This window comes from Cygnus olor, chromosome 2, assembly GCF_009769625.2.
Source record: "Cygnus olor isolate bCygOlo1 chromosome 2, bCygOlo1.pri.v2, whole genome shotgun sequence".
Lineage (NCBI taxonomy): Eukaryota > Metazoa > Chordata > Aves > Anseriformes > Anatidae > Cygnus > Cygnus olor.
The window spans coordinates 67,212,497-67,234,610 of NC_049170.1; the positions used below are offsets into that span (position 1 = coordinate 67,212,497).

Sequence of the window (22,114 nt, forward strand, 5' to 3'; positions counted from 1 at the left end):
GTGAGATTCTATTATTTTGGCTTAGAATAAGAAAGCAAAGCCTGAAGCTCAATGAAGATTCTTAGAGGGAAAAAAAGCAGAGGTCAACAATCAAGAAAAAATGTCAGATTATCCATATATCCTTTAAAGTTTATTTCTAAGCAAAATGATATATTCAGATCTGAAGGTAGTTTCTTCTATGAAGCGTTTGAATGCCCAGACAGTATTGTGCTAGAAGGGATCTGATTCGTTAGCTCACTGAAAGGTACAAACCACTTTCCTCCTCCGTCCAGAAAAGAGATGACATGCTTTAATTTTATTTCCGTGACTGTTAAGCAAAGATGCAAGAGAAATATCTCTTGCCCACATTTTATAATGATGTCTTGCCACCCCCCCCACCCCCCCTTTCAAAGTTTCAGTTCTCCTTTGATGCTTGTGACTAGCCAGCTAATCAAGCTGTCTGTGGCATGAATTTATTCATAGGGATGGAAACAGGTCATGAATACAGATGTTTCTTTAAGCACTAGCGCATTAGCAGAAACCCAACCATGAATGTATCCCTGACAGTAACATGAAGTAAGACCAGACATCTGTTATCTCTTCTCATTTGTTATTTTTTGTTGTTGTTTTTGTAGCTTTCTAGGCCCCAAAAGGTCAAATATAGCCCATGCAGAGATGCAGTGCTGCAGAGTCTTCCATTACAGGTGCAAATAAATGCTTTCTAGTGGAAATTTTTGGGGGCAGGATGGTTGCATAGCCAACTAAGGGCCAGATTCTGCTGTTCGTTGAAGAGGCAGGAACTGCACAGAGTGATTTAAATCATTATTTCATTGGATTGCTCTGGTAACAAGGTACCACTCATTGTGAGCAGAGGTCACACCTAACGAGAGTTCTTGCTATAATTAGCTGTCATTATTCTCAAATAGCAAGCACTAAAAAAAGCTCTCCAGTTTTTTTTTCTTTCTTTTTTTTTTTCTTTCTCTCCCTTTTATGGTCTCACTCTGAGACAGGGAACAAGATAAAGGATGGTGATTCCTAGGTCTTAGCTACCACAATTGTATGTTAATGACTCAAAGATAAGGGAACAAAAGACTATGCATAGATAATGGAACCAGCAAGAACTGGCTTGACTGCTGAAGTCTGTCAAAGACAGGAAAGGCCAAAAGATAAGCAGCAAGGAAGACTTCTGGCCTTCAACAAAAGACCACCAGAGTATGCCAGACGACCAACCACCCAAGGACTCCAGTATGCATACTAATAGAGACGAAACCTACGTTAATGATTCTTCGGAGACCTGATGAACATACAAAGCTTACAGGAAATGGAATGAATATGTATTTGTCCCACTAATATAAGCACGCTGCCAGTAACCATTGGTGCGCAAGTTAGGTGGAGCTATCCCCCTTGTGTCCGGCGTGTGTGCGCAGCACCGAATAAACATACCCGCTTTATAACTATTCCGAGGTTATAGAGTCTGTTTTCTGCAAGTCAGTTTGGCAAGCCAGGCAGGAGAAGGGTAACTGGGCCCCTCACAATTGTGACAAGGTTACCTGGGTAATTTGCAGCTGCTAGAAGGATATTAACTGGAGTGGTAATAATTGTATGTCTTATTTGTAAATGTCTGGGTAGCTCATGTTAAAAGCATTTGTGTAAGTGTATGTGTTTGAGACAAAGTATTGCTGTTAAGTGAGTTACTCCACGAGGAACACGGCCAGAGACAATACAAACAAGTTTGGTTATTGTTTTAAGTGATATATTCTTGTGGTATGAATGAGAAGTTCAAGGGGCCTCTTTGTGTGATTGCATGATTGTGCTGTGTGAGTGAGACGCAGCACCGCTGCGAAGTGAGTGCGGAGTTCCGATCCGCGGTTCCGTATTCTCTGCGAGGGGAATGTCAGGAGAAGAAAAAAGCACATGACAGATTGAAAGGAAGTGCTGTTTTATCCAAGTGTTGACTGGTGGTGCCCAATATATGGGCCCGGTGGTGTATCTTGTAATCCTATTTTTGTTCTTAAATGTTTTGAGTGTGACACGGAGGAAGGCGGGAACATTCTCTAAGTAACATTCTAGAAGTTTTCACATATTTGCTGTGGTGTTTGGTCAGTTTCCCAAGTATCGGGGGGGGGGGGGGGGGGGGGGGGGGGGTGGGGGTGGAGGAGGAGGCTGACTGATCATCAAAGTGGCAGACGGAGAGAATCACTTCTTTGGTAGTTCGGGCTCAAGTCCTGGGAATATTTGAACGAGGGGGGAAACTTGGTAAGAAGGGGAGGAGAGCAAATTTATTTAGGAGGAGTGTATTTAACACCTGGCGGACAGAAAGTGGCCTTAGATTGGGAGCAACCTATCCCCAATACCTTTTTAAGCCCCCATATTTATGGATACGTAGGAGTGATTCCTTGTTTTGTGTGTGGGCTTACTAACAAAGGACATGAGAAGAATTGGCACTCGGCTTGGGTCTTGTTGAAATGTAAATCTTGTGAAAAAAGGTGGTATTGTTTGTCTAGAAGACGGAAGACTGTGTGTCCCATATGTTTTCCTGAAGTCCCGTAGATTTATGATTGGGACAGGGCCCATCAAGAATCTGAAACAGTAAAGTTTGTATATGGAAAGAAAAGTTTAATCCCAGAGAACTGGGGCGTTTGGGAAGAAGATTGGCGAAAGATGGTAAAAACCTGCAATAAAAGGTTTGCGGGGAAATTGAAACAAGGAACAGTAAACTAATAAGGAATAGTAATTTTTAAAAAAAGGCGGGGGGAGGGGATAGGAAATCAAGGAAATGGGTAATACCCAGAACAAAGACGTTTTAAAGAAAAGCCCCCTTGGCCGCATATTGGCACATTGGAAGGATATTGTCGGAACTTGGGGCACAGAAAGCAAGAGGACTCTCATTAAGTATTGCAATCAATGGTGGCCACTATATAAGCTTGAGGATGGAGCTAAATAGCCACTTTATGGATCAATCGACAATATTACTATCTTGCAATTAATGTTGTTTTTGAGGAGAGAAGGAAAATGGGATGAAATGTATACATGTTGTTTCAGCATTCTGGAGAGAAAAACGTATGGAATTAATTTGGCCCCTGACTGAGCCTTTGGTGAAAGTACAGGCTGGAGAAAGATAAAAATAAATGTTAAAAGGGTTATTGAAGGTGTTAAAAGTGTGGTATGTAGTATTTGACAGAGCTGTTTGAAATTGAATGAGCAGGGAAAGAGGATGTAGGAATGTTAGTAGTTACAAACAGAGGCAATTGGCTAGCTTCTTTCTAGGGCAATAGGCTTCTGATATCAGAAAGAAATTACAGAAATTGGAGGGAGAAGACTTGGGAGACCCAGAAAGGTTATTGAATGCAGCGTGGAAAGTATTTAGGAATAGGGAAGACGCGAAGGACAGAAATTATCTGAGGTGATAGCCACGGCAAACAAAGGCTGCACTAGAACAGAAAGAAAGAAGAAGGAAGGACATTGAGGAAAAGAAAAAGAAAAAGGTGGGGGATGAAAGGGGTTGCCTTAGGTTGCAGGATAAACTTGCAACAGTCAGAGCAGGAATGACAGGGACCTGGGGCATCTACCCAAGCAGGTCCACTGATTGAAATAAAGCTAGAGAACAAAGAGAGAAGCTTGGATTTTTTGTTGGTTACGGGAGCCTCTTTCTCTGAGTTAATCCAAAAATTGATTCTGGAAAAGTGCTGAGCCTGTAAATGTAATAAGAACAACTGGCCAACAGGAAAAGATGTTTTTTTTCAATGCTCAAAATTTAAATTGGGGAAAAATGGTTGGAATACATCAATTTTTATACTTGCCTAATTTGCCAAGGCCCTTATTAGGAAGGGACTTGCTGGAAAAATTGGATGCAAAATTTCTTATGAACAAGGGAAAATGGAAATAAAAGTAACCTATTATCCCTGGCAAGTCCAGAGAAAGTTCCAGACAGGACTCTCTGAATGAATGTAATTATGAACCAAGTATCCGGGAGTTTGGGTTACCGGAATACCTGGGAGAGCAAAGAATGTAGTACCTGGAAAAGAAAAGAAAAAATTGATTTAAAGGAAAATGCTCTCAAGGTATGCCAAAAGCAATACCCACTAAAGGTGGAAGACAGAAGGGGAATTGAAGGAATAATCAATAATTTTCTTAAATATGGACTATTAGTAGAATGTGAGTCAGAATATAATACTCCATATAGGCCCAGTTAGAAAGGCAGATGGAACCTATCGTATAGTCCAGGATGTAAGGGCCATCAATAGGATCACAAACGATTTATACCCTGTAGTAGCCAACCCCTATAACCTTTTGACAAAATTAGAAAACAGTCAAGTTTGGTTCATGGTACTAGATTTAAAGGATGCCTTTTTCTGCCTGCCCATGGCAACTGAAAGCCAGAAACTCTTTGCCTTTGAATGGGAAAATCCTAATAGAGGATGAAAAACTCAGCTTACTTGCACTGTGTTACAACAGGGTTCAAGAATAACCCCACCATATTCGGGAAACAACTAGCCTGTGATCTTGAAGCTTGGAAAACACCTTCAGGAAAAGGGGACACTGTTGCAACATGTAAATGATCTGTTGATAGTCACTGAAGAAGAAAAGGAATGTGTAGAATGGACTATTAGTTTTTTTTTTTTTTTTTTTTTTTTTTTTTGGCACTAATACTGTGAACCCAGCCTCTTTCAAAGTTTCCAGATCACCCATTCATGATTGCATCGAGACCATGGACACCGTATACTCCAGCTGACCAGACTTAAAGGAAACACCCCTAGAAGATGCAGAGGATGGGCATATAGATGGCAGCAGCTTCATCTGCCAAGGAGTTCACCCCAGAAGATATGCGGTAACAAACATCATCCCAAAAGGCTGAAATCATCGCCTTGATAAGAGCTCTTGAGCTGGCAAAAGGGAAAAGAATTAACATTTGGACTGATTCAAAATATACCTTTGGTGTAGTGCATGCACATGGGGCAATTTGGAAGGAGAAAGGACTCTTATCCTCAATTAAACATGCAGAAGGGATACTGAAGTTACTCCAAGCGGTATATCTGCCTATTAAAGTTGCCATTACTCACTGTAAAGGACATCAAACAGGGGATACTAATATTGGAAGAGGAAATAGATTGGCTAACGCAGAAGCCAAAGGGGCGGCAGAACGGGCATCTGAGAGTCAAATTTTGGCACTAGTACCAGGAACAGAAAACCAGACATTAACAAGAACCTTGGAAAATGAAGTCTAAGATAGATAAGCAATTAATTGAAGGTGTAAACGGAAAGTGTTACCTACAGGTTTAACACAAATAAATGAATGTATGCATACAAATAGAGACGGAACCTACGTTAATGATTCTTCGGAGACCTGATGAACATACAAGAGACTTACGGGAAATGGAATGAATATGTATTTGTCCCACTAATATAAGCACACTGCCAGTAACCATTGGTGCGCAAGATAGGTGGAGCTATCCCCCTTGTGTCCGGCATGTGTGTGCAGCACCGAATAAACATACCTGCTTTATAACTATTCCGAGGTTATAGAGTCTGATTTCCACAAGTGAACTCTTCCAGAATGAGTAGGTCCTGCCTGAAATCTGTCAAAGAACTGTCAAGCTATGTTTCACAAGGTAATGCAGCAGGTCTCTGATTGTGCTGGAGTATGCTCTCTCTTGTAGCAGTGAATCTTTCAACCCAGTGCATTTTTAAAGACAGTGACATATCACCTTGTCTTTTTTTTTTTTGTTCTTTCCCCCCAAGATTCTCCATCCATACTTAATGTCCTCTGTAGCCTCATCTGTCTCCAATTTCCTCCGCATGTCTTGGTCTAAATAGTTGTCATGTAGCTGCTGCTCACAGAAGTTTTATTCTATCTCTTGGATCTTCCAGTGTTGGGTGTAGTGATTCCTGCATCTAGGAGCAAAACCTACCCTGTGCTCTCCATAGAGGTTACAGGAATTATGATTAATATATCTCCTTCTCTATTAATCTATCTGGCTAGTAATGAGTGATGAAGGTAAAATCTGCATTGTTCCTATTTTAGAGAGAATTTGAAATTAAAGATGAATATACTTCCAAAAAATGGATGTCTGCTGCTGCCCCGTTGCATAGGTGTCAGCCATTTGGAAGCGCTCATTGAACTCTGGGACTTGAAGACAGGATTGTGATGGTGCTACTGTCTTGTGGTCAGCCTACAGGGAAGCACTAAGTGTTGAGTGTGGTAGGTATGTGAAAGGTGTTAGCCTTAAATTTGATGCTATGGCTCTTGATTGTTAGATGATGACGAGCTAGAACAATAGAGATGTTTGACTCTGACCTGTATCTTTGAGCACCAAGTATGCACTTAGTTTTTTAGTGGTTGATGAGATGAATCTCCTTTGAAAAACACAGGTATTTGCTAATCTTTATGAAATTGCACCAGACAAAGGTGTGAACACAGTACAAAAAGGGCTCTTTACAAGGAACAGTAGTCCTTTCTACCTTTAACCATAGCATGTTACTGCTTGCATTTTTCACTTTGAACAGAAAAGATAAAATGATTGACAACAGGATCTGACTTTACAGTCTCTAATGCCTGAAGTTGTCTGTGTGGGAGTCTTTGTGCTGCATTTTACTGAAAAACACCCAAAGCATAATAAAGCAGAAGTTAATCTGGAGAAGCATTGAATTAATACTGTCCTATGAAGGATATTTCAAATGCTGGGTTAAGAAAAAAGAAACATCAATGTGGGTGCATAGGAAACTCCTATCTCCTTCTGTTACAGCAATTGAGTACTTGAGACTGTTTAAGATGAGGTTATTTCTACATAACTCTTATTATTTACTCCGATACTGGAGCAAATATAGCTGCATTACTGTGGTCCTGTGCCTGTGTGAAATAGTCCTGTCAAGATTAGCTCAGGGTCGTATCATTTTAATTGAGAGCATGGATTTACCGAACTTGGGAGGAAGTGAGGAGGTTCCCTCCACACTTGCACTTTAAGGCAATTGTTTTGGGCTCCAGCCTCAAGCCAGAGCACCTTCAGGCTGTAATCTTTCTTCCTGCCCTTGCTTGGCTAAAGCTTTGCCTTGCTTTAGGCAAGGCATGGCACTGTCATTAATGCAGCTGCCTATTGATGCTGATGACATTAATAGTTTATTCAGTAGACGGTATTCAGTCTGGCACTGAGGTTTGGCCTGCTGTCAGCATCCCATCCATCCACTGAACACCGCAATAAGCAATGCTCCGACACTTGCTAAATTTAGAGTCGTGGGGATTTGTTTTAGACAGCTTCATTTGTTTTGGTAGCTCACAGTGAATATGCTTTCCCTCCTGCCAGGAAAACAACCATTTCTTTTTTGTTTATTTGCACGTCTTGGGGAGGGGGAAAAAGCAGGGCAGGATTACATTTTTAGGCAGAATTACACGGTCAACATGACAAACCTGCTTTGTGGATCCTGTAGATATTTGGTGGTTATAATGTCATAGAGTTGTGGGATACCACTTTTAGAAGGTCTGCATGCATCTGGCTCTTGCTGACTTGATTTCAAGATAGATATGTGTTTGAAAACTGCAAGATGTAAATTCTTGGTACCAGGATGTAGACCTGTAGCTTGCTGAGTTGGAAGAAGGTGATCAGAGCATGAAATCCTTTCCTTGGAGTTGAACTGGGTCCTCTCTCTTAGGATGAGGACACCCAGTACTAAGTCACTCAATGACTGCTTTGCACTAGGGATGTTCTTTTTTCTCTGCTAATGCATCTCTTTCTTTCTTCGTGTGCTTTTCTTCCTGAAGCCAGAGACGAACAGCACTGACTTCTTACACATTATTGAGCATGAGGTCCCAGGCAAGACAAACCCTTGCAAAGGGCTATGTGCAAGACGGTAGCTGTGTGTGAGCCTCCTGTGCCGCCCCCAGAGAAGGTGGAAGCGCCAGCTGCTCAGCTGCCCTTTGACAGCCCATCTTGCTCTTCACACCAGTCCTCCCTGCTGCTCTGAGGCCGTGCAATTGTGCTGCACCAGTCATGCTCTTGCCATTGGTCCTCCAGCAGATGTTCCTATTCCACTTTATCAGATGGGGTTGGGAAAGGTCACTGGTGCTTCAAGGAGAGAGGGAGAGAAGTGGTCACGTCTGACAAATGTCCACCACCCCTCTTCTCTATGGGGTCTGGCCACCCAGGACAATGGGGAAAGTTGCGTGTATGGGACCAGGTAGTGAATCTACCTGCTTTTTGTTTAGTTGTTTTTTCTGTTTGTTTTGTTTTGTTGCTGTTTTGTTTTGTTTTGTTTTAATGCCAGGAGATGAGTGGTGGTTAGTTGAGGAGACAAAGTTGCTGTTGCTTCAGGCACTGAGAGTGTTGTGAGCAAGGAGGGTTTGTTGATTTCCTTGCAATTGCCAAAGCAAATCATTGCTCATTTTGCCTTCTCAGCATTTTTTCTGCCCCTTTATGACTTACATTTTAGGTTCTCCAGGTGGTGCATCTGCACCTTCTTCAGGTACATAGCCTGATGGAGTGGCATCTCAGTCTGGTTGTAAATGCCTCCCATCCTAAGGGTTTGCCCTCTTCATTTTGACTCCCTGTGGAAATGATGCTGTGTGGTCACACTCTCAAAGTGTGTGTGTCTCCTTTCCTACAAACTTCTGAACTCATTGTCAACATCAGTCATATCTGAGAGAGAAATATCTGTCTCAAAGACTGTAAGTTCCTACAGGGCTTATGAAAGTAAATGTTTGGGTGGAGAGGAGCAGTGTATTCACAGCAGAGTCAGTAAGCTTGTGCCATGCAGGCATCAGAGAATCCCTAAGGGAAGAGACCCTGGAAACTTTGTTCATGGAATTATTTTTAGAGGGGAATCGTCTCTGTTTAGGCAAGAGAGGGAATTGCTTATTTTCTTATGCATTTATTTATGATACTGATTATAGTAGTTACTTTTTGTTTTGTTTTGGTGTTGTGAAATGGTAAAGATGAAAACACAAATTTTCAGTGCTATTCAAAGCCAAACGCTAAAAGCAAATCAAGTGTGGGATAAAGTAATACAGTCCTTTTGCAGCTCCTTGCAAAGGCTTTTTTTTTCCTTTTTTTTCTTTTTTTTTTTTTTTTTAACGTAACTTTCAGGTTGTGTTTGGTGTCTTTTATCTAAACACAATCCAACAGAGTCCATGAACGTAGATGTCTGCACCACTAGGATCAGCCTGAATGCTAAAGCTTGTTGATAGCCCCTTGTTGCCTCTGCCAGCTGATCATTCACCAACCATAATTTATAGGACCTCCCAGAAAATTTTACTTTTTCTGTAAAATATGAGTTGATACACAACTTTGCGGATTGACATCTCTTAAGCCATTCAGCTCATCGAAGATCACCAGCAGCATCTTTGGATTGTATAGACAAACCAGGGAGAGTACGAGGCTCCTGATGGCTGGCGCTGCAGAGCAGTCATGTATTAAATACAAGATTAATGTGGGTTCTCATAATCTGGTTCAACACATAAGAATGTAAAGCTGTCTCTCTCTCTGAATGCTTTGCACATTATAAGCTGTCATTAGTTTCTCCATCTGCCTGAAGTGCCCTCGTGGGATCTGCAGCTCCCTGTCCCTCCTCCCTGCGCTCTCCTGCTCTCAGTAACAGCAGCAGTCTCATGGTGCCTCCAATGCCTTGATTTCTCCCCAGGGCTGAGCTGCTGCCCTGCCTTGCTGGGGAGAAGTTATGCAGTGGGTGCCACATTGGCTGGGTCTGTGGAAAAGACCCAGCTGGGGTCCATCACCCGTGGGAAAGTGAGAGCAATGGGGAAATGAACTATGACTCCAGCGGTGCTCTGTAGCAGCAGTTTTTCCTTTTCACACAGCTGCAGGCACAACATATGCCTTTGTGTTTTTTTTTTTTTTTTTTTTTTTTTTTTGCTAATAGTAAAACAAACAGAGAAACAAACCAGCATTGGATATTTCCCAGTTTCCCACTTCAATCAAATCCCATTTTCCAGTGGAAGAATATTTAATTCCTAAAGTTTTCATCCAACTTTACTGCTGGCTGCTATTTCCAATTTCCTTCCCATGATGTGTTGAGCACCAGTAGTGCACCCTAAAGGTGTGTTTTCATCAGCTCCTTAATGTAGGTGAGTACATCTCACTGCAAATTACCCAGGCTTTTTGCAATTTGTCTTTTGGAAATGATCTGTAGTCTTTTTACGCATGGCCTCAGCTGAAAAACCCACTTAAATCTTTGTTAAATAGGTAATAATGAAGAGAATACATTTTTATGCAGCATGGACCTTCTGACTGCTGCATGTAGTAATCTCTAACCCTCCAATGTTCTTGCAGTGCATTGAACTGTCAATCATCAAATGATCTGAAAAGAAGAAAAGAGACAGAGAAGCTGAAGAAAATTCTGGTACTGGAGTGAAACTTGCTTTACTAGCCAACAGAGCTCTAATAATGTTTCATGTCCCAATAAAGGTTACTGCAAAATGTGCTTAATGGCAAACTAACTGTTTAATTTGGATCTGGTAAAACTGACTCATTCAGAAAATACAACTCTGCATTGAAAAATTAAATTGCAACAACATACCTCTTCCAAGCTGTCTGTATAGGTGCACCCATACCCCAATAACTATATCCACAGTGCAACCTTCATATCCCTTACTGTCCCCTTAGCCATTAAGTTGTCAAGACAAAGCCTGGATAACAAACAGTGCATGGGTGCTGTGCACATTTGCACAGGGCTTTGAGCACCAAAACCATGCAGCAACCTTGTCTTTGCCCGAAGGTGTAGCAGGTGGAAGAGGAACCAACGGGGGTGAGCATAAGGGTAACAGCAATGAGAATATTTGTTGGTGTTGACTTGAAGGTGGCTACTGAGAATTGCAGCTGCTGAAATCAGTCCCATGTGAGTTGGTGCTTTGTCAGGGCTTTGGCAAAAACACGAAGCAACCAGAAGCTTGCAATGAAATGGTGACAGTTGGCATGGATGTGCCTCTTTCTGAGAGAAGGCAGATTTTTAGTGGTAACTGGACTGCATTTCTGATGGTACATGTGATCTAAGGAGAGTCTTCATCACAGCGTGGTCCAAGTAGGGTTTCTGCAGCACTGATTTTTACCATGGAGTGAGGCAAGTGTGGAGTGCTGAAGTATCACTGAATAGGTTGTTGGTCTTGGCTTGAGTAGCAGTCAAGGTGTCCTACAGCTAATACGAAGGGTCATGCCCACATCTTTCATGTCCTTGTGGGAGCCAAGTCAAAGCAGCCCTGTTCCTCTGAAGATGAGATGACCACAGAGTGCTCCGGACCCCATCTTGTGATAGATGCAGCATTTCCTGAGCATCTGCACGAACCTCTGTACCCTATGCACAAGTTCTGTGTTGAAAGAAGTTATCCTCTGTCATCACAATCAGCCTCTTGGCAATATTGGCAGGTGCTAGAGACCAATTTCGAGTCATATTGGTGTATCTGGTCAGTAAAAAGGAAGATTGCAAGCTTCAGTCTCTAGGTCTGTCAGTAAGGCATAGTGATGAAACTTCATTTTTCTCTTTTCCAAGTGTCATATGATTTTTTTCTCACTCAAATGCAGTATTTAATACATAACTTCATGTTGTTTGAACATGTCAGTAGCCCTTTAGACTCCCAAGACTGAAATATATCTTTTTTTTTCTTTTTTCTTTTTTTTTTTTTTTCTGAAAAATCTGTGCTATTGTCAGTACCATATTTTTGTATTGCAAGGCTCCTCTGAAGGCTTAGAGCTGTGGAAAATCTGATTTCTGTGTTAAAATAAATCACTGAAGCAAGTGATGTGAAAAAAGCATAGATTATTACATGGGCATGAAAACAGGGAAGGAAAATATTAGCTCATATTTTGTGTCTTGTAGAGCAATCTGCCTGTGGTTTCCTTTTTGTGTACCTGACTCATCTATAAGTATAAAGTTAACTACTGTCTTTATATGGACAAGCCTCAATTCAATCAATGTTCCAGACCCATCTGCTTGTGTCCAAATGAAATCTCAGCCTGCCTGTCTGGCATTTCCTCTTGATGTTTCATCCTCAGCTCTAGTTCAAGAAAGCTAAAACTCAGTTGTTCAATCTTCATCACAACTCTTAGATGTTAATCAACAATCTTTCTCTCTTTTGGGGCAGCTCTGCTGTTTGGTATGTTGCCCATTTCTCATATTTTTTGAACACTTAGGGGATTCTGCTTGTCCTTTGCTTACGTCTTCACATTTAGGAGATACTCCTTAAACAACCAAAAAAAACTAATCTCTAATCTTTTGTTGAATCCCTCAATAACACCCTCATTTGATGTGAGGCCAAAAAAAAAAATCCCCTCCCCCCCAAAACAGCAAGCACTTCATGAATACCTAAAATATCAATAATTTTACATATGTTTACTTTCTGAATACTCTAAGCCTCTGCTTAAGATGTTTTTTTTCTTTTCTGAAATGTGCTTGTATTGCTATTTGAGCAAAAGACTGGCGCTTGTAAAAGCAGTGTGATTTGGAAAGGAGAACGGACTTTACTATAAATCCACCTGCCTTTGGAATAACAATAGATTGAATTCTTCCACTAAAGGACTCCCATGGCAAGAGTCTAATGGCAACAAAATCAAAATGTTGAGTGGACAAAATAGCAGTCTTTCATCCAAAATCCGTACTTCAGACTCCCAAACACAGCTGTGGTTTGGCATCTTCCTCTGGCTGGCCAAGGGAGCTGTGTGGTTGTATTAGATCCGTGTCGCCTGCCTCTGAATTTGTGTGGTTCTGCCTTGTATGGGGCTTTGTGGCTAAAGCTACAATTTGCAAAGATCACTGTTTTCTAATTCATTAATTTGCTTGTAGCTGTTACCATGGTGCTTTTATTTGGCAGGCACAGAGCACTCTTAACAAGTGCACTGAAGTCAAGCTGGAATTAATTCCTGCTGTCTCTTTTCCTTGTCCCTCTGGGGGGGTGGTTTGGAAGGAGACAGTGAGGAGTATTTCTTGTGGTGTTATTCATCGATCAGCTACAGCTGAAACCCTGCTGACTTACAAGGCATGAGAGCACAGAAATGGATTTTTTTCCATCCAATGTACACAGGATTTTCTGAGCACTGGCAGGAGCAGAGCCTGACACTGCTTTCTCTCCAGATCTGCCTTATCATCTCTTGCTTTTGGAGTCACCATGGGTTTTCCCCAGCTGTGCTATATCACTGTAAATTGGGAATCATTGTTCTCTTTGTCTAACTGACTTTTCCCAATGTGATGATGTGGGAATAAAAATGTTGTTTTTGCAGAGTTACATTGTTTAAAGGTAAGGAATGGGGTATTGAGATATGCTTGCAGTGATAAGAAAACTTAGCAGGCGACCTTGTAAAACGCAGACAACCAGAGTCTTTGAACAACTAGGTGAAAATCACGGTGTCAAGTCAGATAAGTCAAAAAACATTACCACTTCAAACAGTAAAAAAAAAAGTCAAAAGAAATTTGAAATTTAACAGGCTGGCAACTGAAGGCCATGCATTGTCTGTGAAGCATCGGATAGATTGTGAACCTGGATTACCCACTCAGTGGGGAAACAGGGGAGGGTCCTGTCATCAAAAAGTATATAAACTGTGTTTTGGAACCAGTAGGTGCGCTCCTGCTTGTGGGACGCCTGCCATTGTAATCACAAATAAATTACTACTTCACTGAGATCCTCGCCTGAGCCTAAGTTATTGGCTACGGAGTGTTTCTCACAATTTGGGGGCTCGTCCGGGATCCAGTCACCTACTGGGGAGCCCCACCGCCGCAGCAGCAGGAAGGCATGCCCCGCTGATTTCAGCGGTCCTGTGCATCGAAGGTGGCGGTTCTGCGGAGAGCTGACAAAGGGCCCGAGACTGATTAAAGAGGCAGGATCCATGAAGTAGTGGGGAAGGGAAGAAGGTAGGCACTCCGGGTTTAAGAATTGATCCGGTAACTCTGTGCACAGACCAAGGTAAGAAATATTAAGTATTGCCTTGGGGGTCGGGTGAGACTCTGTGTGACGTGTGATTGAGACGTACTTTTGTATGAAGCGAGTGTGGAGTCCTGATCCGTGGTTCCATAGCTCTGCGAGGGGCGTGGCTGGAGACGGACAAAGCGTGAGATAAGGGAGAGAAAGAAAGTCTTGGGAAATTTAGTGTACAGTAAGCCCTTGCACAGGGAAGTGCTTGGCAGTACACCAGGGAAATTTGGTGTACGGTAATCCTTGCACAGGGAAGTGCTTGGAAGTACACCAGGGAATCTGGTAGACTCATAGTTGTGCGGTACCCCTTGCACGGTGAAGTGTTTGGCAGTACACCCCCATTTTCCAGAAATCGGAACCTTAGTGTGTGGTACCCTGCAGGAGGGAAATTTCTGTAGCAGCACACTGACGAGAGCTTGGAAAAATGGGAAATATGAGTTCCAGGGGACAGGGAGATATCCCCGGGGGAGTGCCTACCGAAAGTTCTTCCTGAAGAATGATAAGAAATTGGACAAATAATCTCAAAATTAGAGTAGATGATAAAAGAAAAAAAAAGGTTAAATATTGTGTATCAGTCTGGACAAAAGGACCAATTAAGGAAACAGCAGTATTTTGGCCAAAATACGGGTCTGATGAAAATTCAGGCTTTAAATTTATATGTAAACAATAAGATTCCGTTTGTTTTTTTTGGAAAAGGAGCCAAGTTATGCTCCCTATAATCCTAATATTGCACCAGTGGCAGCAGCAGTTGCTCCAGGAAGGGAGACAGGGACTGCAATTAACACTGTCCCTAGAGAAGAGCGTACTCTAGGCTCCGGCAAGAATTAGAACAAGGTAGAAGAGATTCTGAGAATTTTGCCTTCCCTGATACTAACAGTAATAACACTAACTGGGTATCCTCTTAGGTGAACTCCCCCCTCTCCTTACCGGCAGAGAGGTTAGGAGTTTTAAGGAGGAGATGAAGTCTTTAATTGAGGACCCCAACAGGCTAGCTGAACTATTAGACCAGTTCCTAGGACCTCACTTATACTCTTGGGGGGAAATTATGTCTATAAGTATGTTGTTTACAGAGAAAGGAATGGGAATGATCAGGAGGAGAGCTGCTATACAAAAATGGGAGAGAGCTCATCCTCCAGGACCACGGGTAATACCGGCAGGGTGTAGAAATACCCACGTGCCAATCGTGTCTGGAATAATAGTAATGCGCAACACAGAAATCATATGAGAGACTTGGGGTCAGAATGAGAATGTACTCGTGGATGAATCCCAAGGACCCGGTGTCCCGGGGGCTCTTGAAAGTTCATTTTGTGATTAAAGCCTGGCAAGATTCACAGAAAAAGCTCCAGAAGGTGGGGGGATGTAGTGAACAGTCACTGCGGGGGACCCTCCTGCAGGAGGCCCTGGAGGTGTATGTCAGGAGGGGAGATGAGAAGGAAAAGCAGAGAGCGAAACTAATGGTATTGACAGTGTAGCAGGTAGTGAGGCAGAGGGTTGCAGAAAGAGGAAGAAACTTTTCAGGAGGAGTCAGGGCCAGGATGGAAAGGAGAGGAAGAGAGATGAAGGAATGGCAGGCAAGGAAAGCTCAGGGACAGGCTTTGAAGTGTGGCCAGGCTGGCCACTTCAAATAGGAGTAGGAGGAGAGAAGGAAAATTGGGAAGTACAGGCTGGAGAAAGATAAAAATAAGTGTTTAAAAGGGTTATTGAAGGTGTTAAAGTTGTGGTATGTAATGTTTTTTGAATGAGTTGGGAAAGTTGAATGAGCAGGGAAAGAGGATGTAGGCATAATCTAAGTAACAGTCTAGAAGTTTTGGTATATTTGCTGTGGTGTTTGGTCAGTTTCCCAAGTATTGAGAAGGGGGGGGGGGGGGGGGGGGGGACACGACACGGGGGGCAGCCTGCTCCACCAGGGGCCTCTCCACAGGCCGCAGGGGGCTTCGGCTCCGCAGGGAGGCTTCGGCTGGAGCACGTCCTCCCCCTCCTTCTGTGCTGACTTTGGTGTCTGCGGGGAGGTTTCTCGCTCCTCGCTCCTCGCTCTCCCAGCTGCTGTTGAGCAGCAGGTTTTCGTTTGTTTGTTTTTGTTTTCTTGGATGTGCTCTCACAGAGGCACGGACTGTGTTGCTCATGGCTTGGCTCTGGGCAGCGGTGGGCTCCTTTGGGGCTGGATGAAATTGTCCCTTATCTGCCACGGGGAGGCTTCTGGATTTTTCTCACGGGGACTGCCACTGCAGCCCCCCCGGAACCTTGCCATCGAACCCAATACACTGGGGCAGCTAGGTCATTACTGGCCTGTAAAGTATCAGGGATTAAATTAACTAATGCAACCCTAAAAAGTGATGGGGGTAGAAGGGGCTGGGATAACAGTGCCACCTTTGGGGGATACCAAGCCGAGACTAGGGGATAAAATGATCACTGGGCAATTATTGTATGTACCCAAGGCAGGGACTAACTTGTTGGGAAGGGATTTGATGATGAAACTGGGCATTCAAATAGTAAATTGTTAGACTGGAATAACAGTGTCATTAATGGGGTGCTCTCAGGCCCTGAGAGCAAAGATATATTCACCTCTGACTGGGAAGACCCTGAAATGGGGGTGGAAGCAACAATACAGATGGACAGTTTTACCTCAGGGGTTTACAGGGCCACCAATTTATTTGGGCAAGTTCTAGAACAGATTTTGGAGCAATTCCAACCTCCCGAGGAGGTATTACTGTTACAAAAATGTGGATGATCGTTTATTGTCAGGACAGGAGAAAACAGTTGTGAAGAAAGCTACTAACAAGCTATTCAACTTTCTGGGAAAGCAGGGCTTGGGAGTATTGAAAAATAAATTACAATATGTAGGAAGAGAAGTCAGGTATTTAAGGCATCTAATGTCTGAGGGAAAACGGAGAATAAATCCAGAGAGGATTCAGGGAATTGTTGAAAACTAAGAAAGAACTAAAAAGTTTTAAGAGAAAGATTTTTTTAAGGAATCAGGAACCACAAAGTCAGAGGGAAATTGGATACTCCCTGATGGGAGAGAAATGCTGAATAAAGCACCAATGAGGCAAATATGATGTTTTACATCAAGAGAGTCACTGGGAGGTGCAAGCAATGTGTGACGTTGAGCTAAAAAAGTATGTCTGTGTAGGAATATACACTTTACTGAAGCAAACATGCAGAGGATGTACCATATGTCAAAAGGTAAATAAAAAGGTCATCCGCAACCCACCTAGAGGGTGGGACGGGAGCCAGGGATTCGACCTTTCCAAAGTATACAGGTAGACTTTACTGAGTTACCTAAAGCAGGGAGACTTAAGTTCTTGTTTGTCCTAGTTGACCACGTGACTGGATGAGTGTAAGCTTTCCCCTCGGTATCTGCCACTGCGAACACGGTGGCTAAGGTATCACTGGAGCAAATAGTCCCTAGATATGGGATAGTTGAAAACATTGATTCAGATCAAGGAAGTCATTTCACTTCACAAGTACTGCAAGGGTTAATGCAGGCCTTAGAGATTGAGTGGGATTTTCACACTCCCTGGCACCCCTCCTCTTCCAGGAAGGTAGAGCGAATGAACCAGACATTAAAGAAGCCATTAACTAAATTAGTGTTAGAAACCCAACTTCCTTGGGTAATATACTTACCTTTAGCACTCCTACAGGTTCAAACAGCACCAAGAAAGCATATAGGAATTTCACCATATGAGATGCTGTTCGGATTTCCCTATCTGGGCAGAACGGATGAGATACCACAGTTTGAAACAAGAGAGTTTTCTTAAGAACTGTATTCTGGGGTTGTCCTCTTCTTTGTCATCTCTCAGGACCCGTGGGAAATTGGGTCCTGATTCGGACCTGGAAAGGATCAACTCCAGCCTGAATGGGAAGGACACTTCCAAGTACTACTAACCACTGAAACAGCCATAGGAACTGCGGAAAAAGGTTGGACTCACTATACTCGACTGAAGGCATCCATCGACCCTAGTACCTGGGAAGCCGTTCCTACAGAAGACTTGTTGGAAGTTGAAATCAAAGAGAAAAATCTCATAGTGGACTCTGAGCGGGATAAAAGCTTACAATTGTAAACTAGCCTTTTATTTTCACAGGTAACTAATGAGTGTGACTTGTGATTGAGAGAAAGGACAGACCTATAGCGAATTGAAGTGCTCCCAAGGGGTTTTTGTTATAGTAGTAGCGTGCATCTTCTTCTTTGTATTGATAATTATTTGGAAACCTAAGGTTTAAAAATAATGACAGGGAAAAATCAATTATTAATTTTGTTTTTAGTGATTGTAGGCCTCAGAGAAAGCCTTGGTCAATTGGCAACTTGGAAAAGGCATGACCAGATAATAGTAAGACGGGATACCCCACAAAAATATGGGTGAATGTGACAGAGGGTTATGTACCACAATCTGTCATGTTTGATGCTTGTGAGGTGTTAGCTTGTGGAGATTTAAATGCCCAACGACAATTGAGCAGAGAGAACAAATAACTGGGAGAGACCCAACAGCCAGATTGAGAATAGCTGTATGGAAATGATCCTCTATTGCCATCAGAGAAAGGGAGAAACTGAAGGAGAAAACAGGAGAGAAAACAGGAGGCCCACTTTGAAATGCGGCAGTTCAAACATTTGAGATTGAAACAGGGTATGGGGATGTGAATGCCTGGATAGAATGGGTCAGATATACTGTCCAGAGTCTCAACCATAGCACTTGCTATGCTTGTGCCTCGGGATGACCGACTGCCCGGGTAGTGCCCTTCCCATTGGGGTGGACCAAGGATTCCCAGGGGATGCGATGTATGATTGCATTGTACCAAGAAAAGACTGCCTGGGGAAATGAGGCTTGTAAGTCTCTCTTTGCTGTTCCCTTCCTTGCGTGATAGCAATATCAGGGTTCCCCCTGCATTCTCTACAGCTATAGGTAACCATACAGCTTGCCTCTCACGGCAGGGTGTGAGTGCTACCCGGCATCTGGGAGAATTTGCCTTGTGCACGAGGACCTTGAATGCTACCAAGGACTTGATGGGAAACAGCTCAAGACTTGAGATCCCCAGGGCAGATCTCTGGTGGTACTGTGGAGGGAAGACCTTATGGTCCACCCTACCATCTAATTGGGGAGGCACTTGTGCACTTGTGCAATTAGCTACACCCTTCACCCTGGCATTTGAAAGAGAAACATCACAAATACCCAGAAGAAGTAAAAGAAGCTTAGGAGTATCATTTGACGATAGAGTGTACATAGATTCTATTGGGGTGCCTAGAGGAGTTCCCGATGAACAGGAAGCCAGGAATCAAATTGCTGCAGGGTTTGAGTCACTGTTCTGGTGGGTAGCAATCAATAAGAATGTGGATTGGATTAATTATACTTATTATAATCAGCAGAGATTCATAAATTATACAAGGGGTGCTATAAGAGGAATCGCTGAACAACTAGATGCCACCAGCAAAATGGCTTGGGAAAAGAGAATAGCATTAGATATGATGCTTGCGGAGAAAGGAGGTGTATGTGTGTGATACTGAGCAATCATTGTTGCACTTTTATACCCAACAATACTGCCCCAGATGGCATAGTAACTAGAGCATTGCAAGGGTTTACCACCCTTGCCAGTGAATTGGCAGAAAAATTAGGCATATTTACATCCTTGATCGCAGTAGTAGGAGTTTTGGCAGCCGTTGGTTGTTGCATTATCCCCTGTGTAAAAGGACTAGTACAGTGGTTAACTGAAACTGCACTATTGAAACAAATGACCGTGAAGCCACCACCTTACTCAGATAAGGTGATGATATTAGAGGAGATGGAAAGCAAAGAAGGTGAAGAAGAAGAAGATATCTACCCAATTTACACTTTAGAGAAAAGTTTTGCAAAAATCAACAATTTATAAAAAAAAAAAAAGGGGGGGAATTGTGGGAATAAAAATGTTGTTTTTGCAGAGTTACATTGTTTAAAGGTAAGGAATGGGGTATTGAGATATGCTTGCAGTGATAAGAAAACTTAGCAGGCGACCTTGTAAAATGCAGACAACCAGACTCCTTAGAACAATTAGGTGAAAATCACGGTGTCAAGTCAAGTCAGATAAGTCAAGAAACATTACCACTTCAAACAGTAAAAAAAGTCAAAAGAAATTTGAAATTTAACAGGCCGGCAACTGAAGGCCATGCATTGTCTGTGAAGCATCGGATAGGTTGTGAATCTGGATTACCCAGTCAATAGGGAAACAGGGGAGGGTCCCTGTCATCAAGAAATAAAGTATATAAACCATACTGTGTGACTAGTATGTATGCTCCTGCTTGTGGGACACCCGCCATTGCAATTGCGAATAAATTACTGCTTCACTGAGATCCTCACCTGAGCCTAAGTTATTGGCTATGGAGTGTTTCTCACAACTGAATCCCAAGAGCATGTATACCCCTCTCAGGAGATTCTACAGCCAGGGTGAGTATGTTGCTGTGTCGAGTTTCCAAGTCATTTCTGTGTGAGTGGGCATCTTCTGGGCAAAAGAATGCTAGCCCAAAAGTATGCTGGCACCATCGTATCCTGACCACCATCTACAGAAGGCGTCTAGTGCACTGATGCAAAACCTGTCCTTTGGCTAAATGCACTCCCTGGTTTTGCGATAAAGTCAGTAATTGCTGATATTAAAAACCAGAAAGAGAAACTGAAACCATTAGAAACTGATATGGAGTAAATCATAATCCATAAAGAGTTGATTCTAGATATTTCCTTAACGCGTTTAGTTTTCCCTTTTTATTTATTTATTTATTTTTTCCTCTAGACATGAAAAAATTGACTTTATGCTGAAGATACCAGGGAAAGATCTAGGACTGTCAGTGCTAGGAGAGAGGAGTTTTCAGGGTATGTACAGAACAACAGAAATTGCATTAAAAACAGCTAATGTTGATGCTGAGGTTTCAGTTCAGTACTGGACAAACACACTTTCACCTGTTTGGAAAGACATGGCTAAAGGTACCTCTTCTCACATAAGAGTGATGAAACCTTTTCAACCACCACCAAAAAAAAAAAAAAAAAAAAAAAAAAAAAAAGGATGTCAGATAGCAGATCTGATTTCACTCCTGGAAAAGAATATGAGTTGGGTTCAAAAGCTTTGTTGCACAGTAGTTACGGAAAGCCTCCACAAAGTATTCGGCACAGTGCTACCCACCAAGAAACAGCACTGTCTGTTTCTAATAAAACCTACAGTAAACTGGTAGTTGGGAAAAATCAACAGCCAGGGTAGAGTCCTTCCTTTGAGAAATGTTCCTGGTGAAGCTGCACAGCCCTGTTCTAATCTGAACGTGCTCTGCACCAGAACCCGCAGATGCAAGCTCTGTCCCAGACAGATAAACAGACACATTTTCCTCTGAGACAGGGAAGCCACAGACAGTCAGGTCAGGATAGTTGCACCCTGAAAAGTACTAAAAAGGAGTTAAACTACACAGGTTTTCTACACAGCACAAAAGAAGCTTCAGTGGGATGCTATAGGGATTTAACAACAGAAAAGGTCACAGGATACATTACAAAAAAGGACTATGTGGCTGACTGTAAGGGAGATTGTGTTGGAGATAGCGTTACCCATGCAGGCAACACAGATAAGATGAACATGAGCTACAGAAGTTGTTGCAATTTAGGCACTGGGAAAAAAGATACCGGAGATGTTAAAAATGACTCCCAGACATTCAGAACCTTGTCAAATGGAGGATAGTTTCTGAGTAATCTGGTCATCTACTGTTATTACTTTCAGAAAGCAAGGCCAAGGCCAGTGAGATGTTCTTTAGTCCATACAGACATAAAAAAGCACCATGGACTCAAAGATGAATGAGACAAATTCAGACCAGAAATAAAGCTTACGTTTTGAGGAGCAAGGGTATCAGAGCAGATGGACAAAATACTAGAAGAATGGCAGAATTTCCATCTGACAAAGAAATGGCTAAGAAAATTATCTTCATCTAACACCAAAGCTACTAGCCCCAAGATAAAAGTAACCTTGCAAAACCATGAGAAAAAAAAAGGGGGGGGGGGGGAGGGGTGAAATGTCAGTGATGATGTAAAGGTCGCTTCTGAAACTGAACTCAAACTCCCTGAACTGCTGCTGAAAAACCATAATTATTAATCTGAAATATAAAGTTGGAATGGATCACTGAAAGTCTTTGAGAAACCTTTAATTATAAATCCTTGCACTAAGTTATTGAATGCACTTCAGAGAAACAAAACGGAGCAATTGTGCTATCCAGGAACAAGGAGCAGAAATGCTTTCAAGCCT

The 22,114-nt window shown here is 42.5% G+C and overlaps 1 long non-coding RNA gene across 1 annotated transcript; it reads left to right on the forward strand.

The window, feature by feature from the left end:
* The first annotated feature begins 8,298 nt into the window (after positions 1–8,298).
* On the forward strand, positions 8,299–19,483 carry LOC121066333. Its single transcript, XR_005817679.1, has 4 exons — positions 8,299–8,309; positions 8,552–8,558; positions 10,021–10,024; positions 19,357–19,483. It is a non-coding gene; the product is annotated as an uncharacterized LOC121066333 (long non-coding RNA).
* Positions 19,484–22,114: the final 2,631 nt, after the last annotated feature.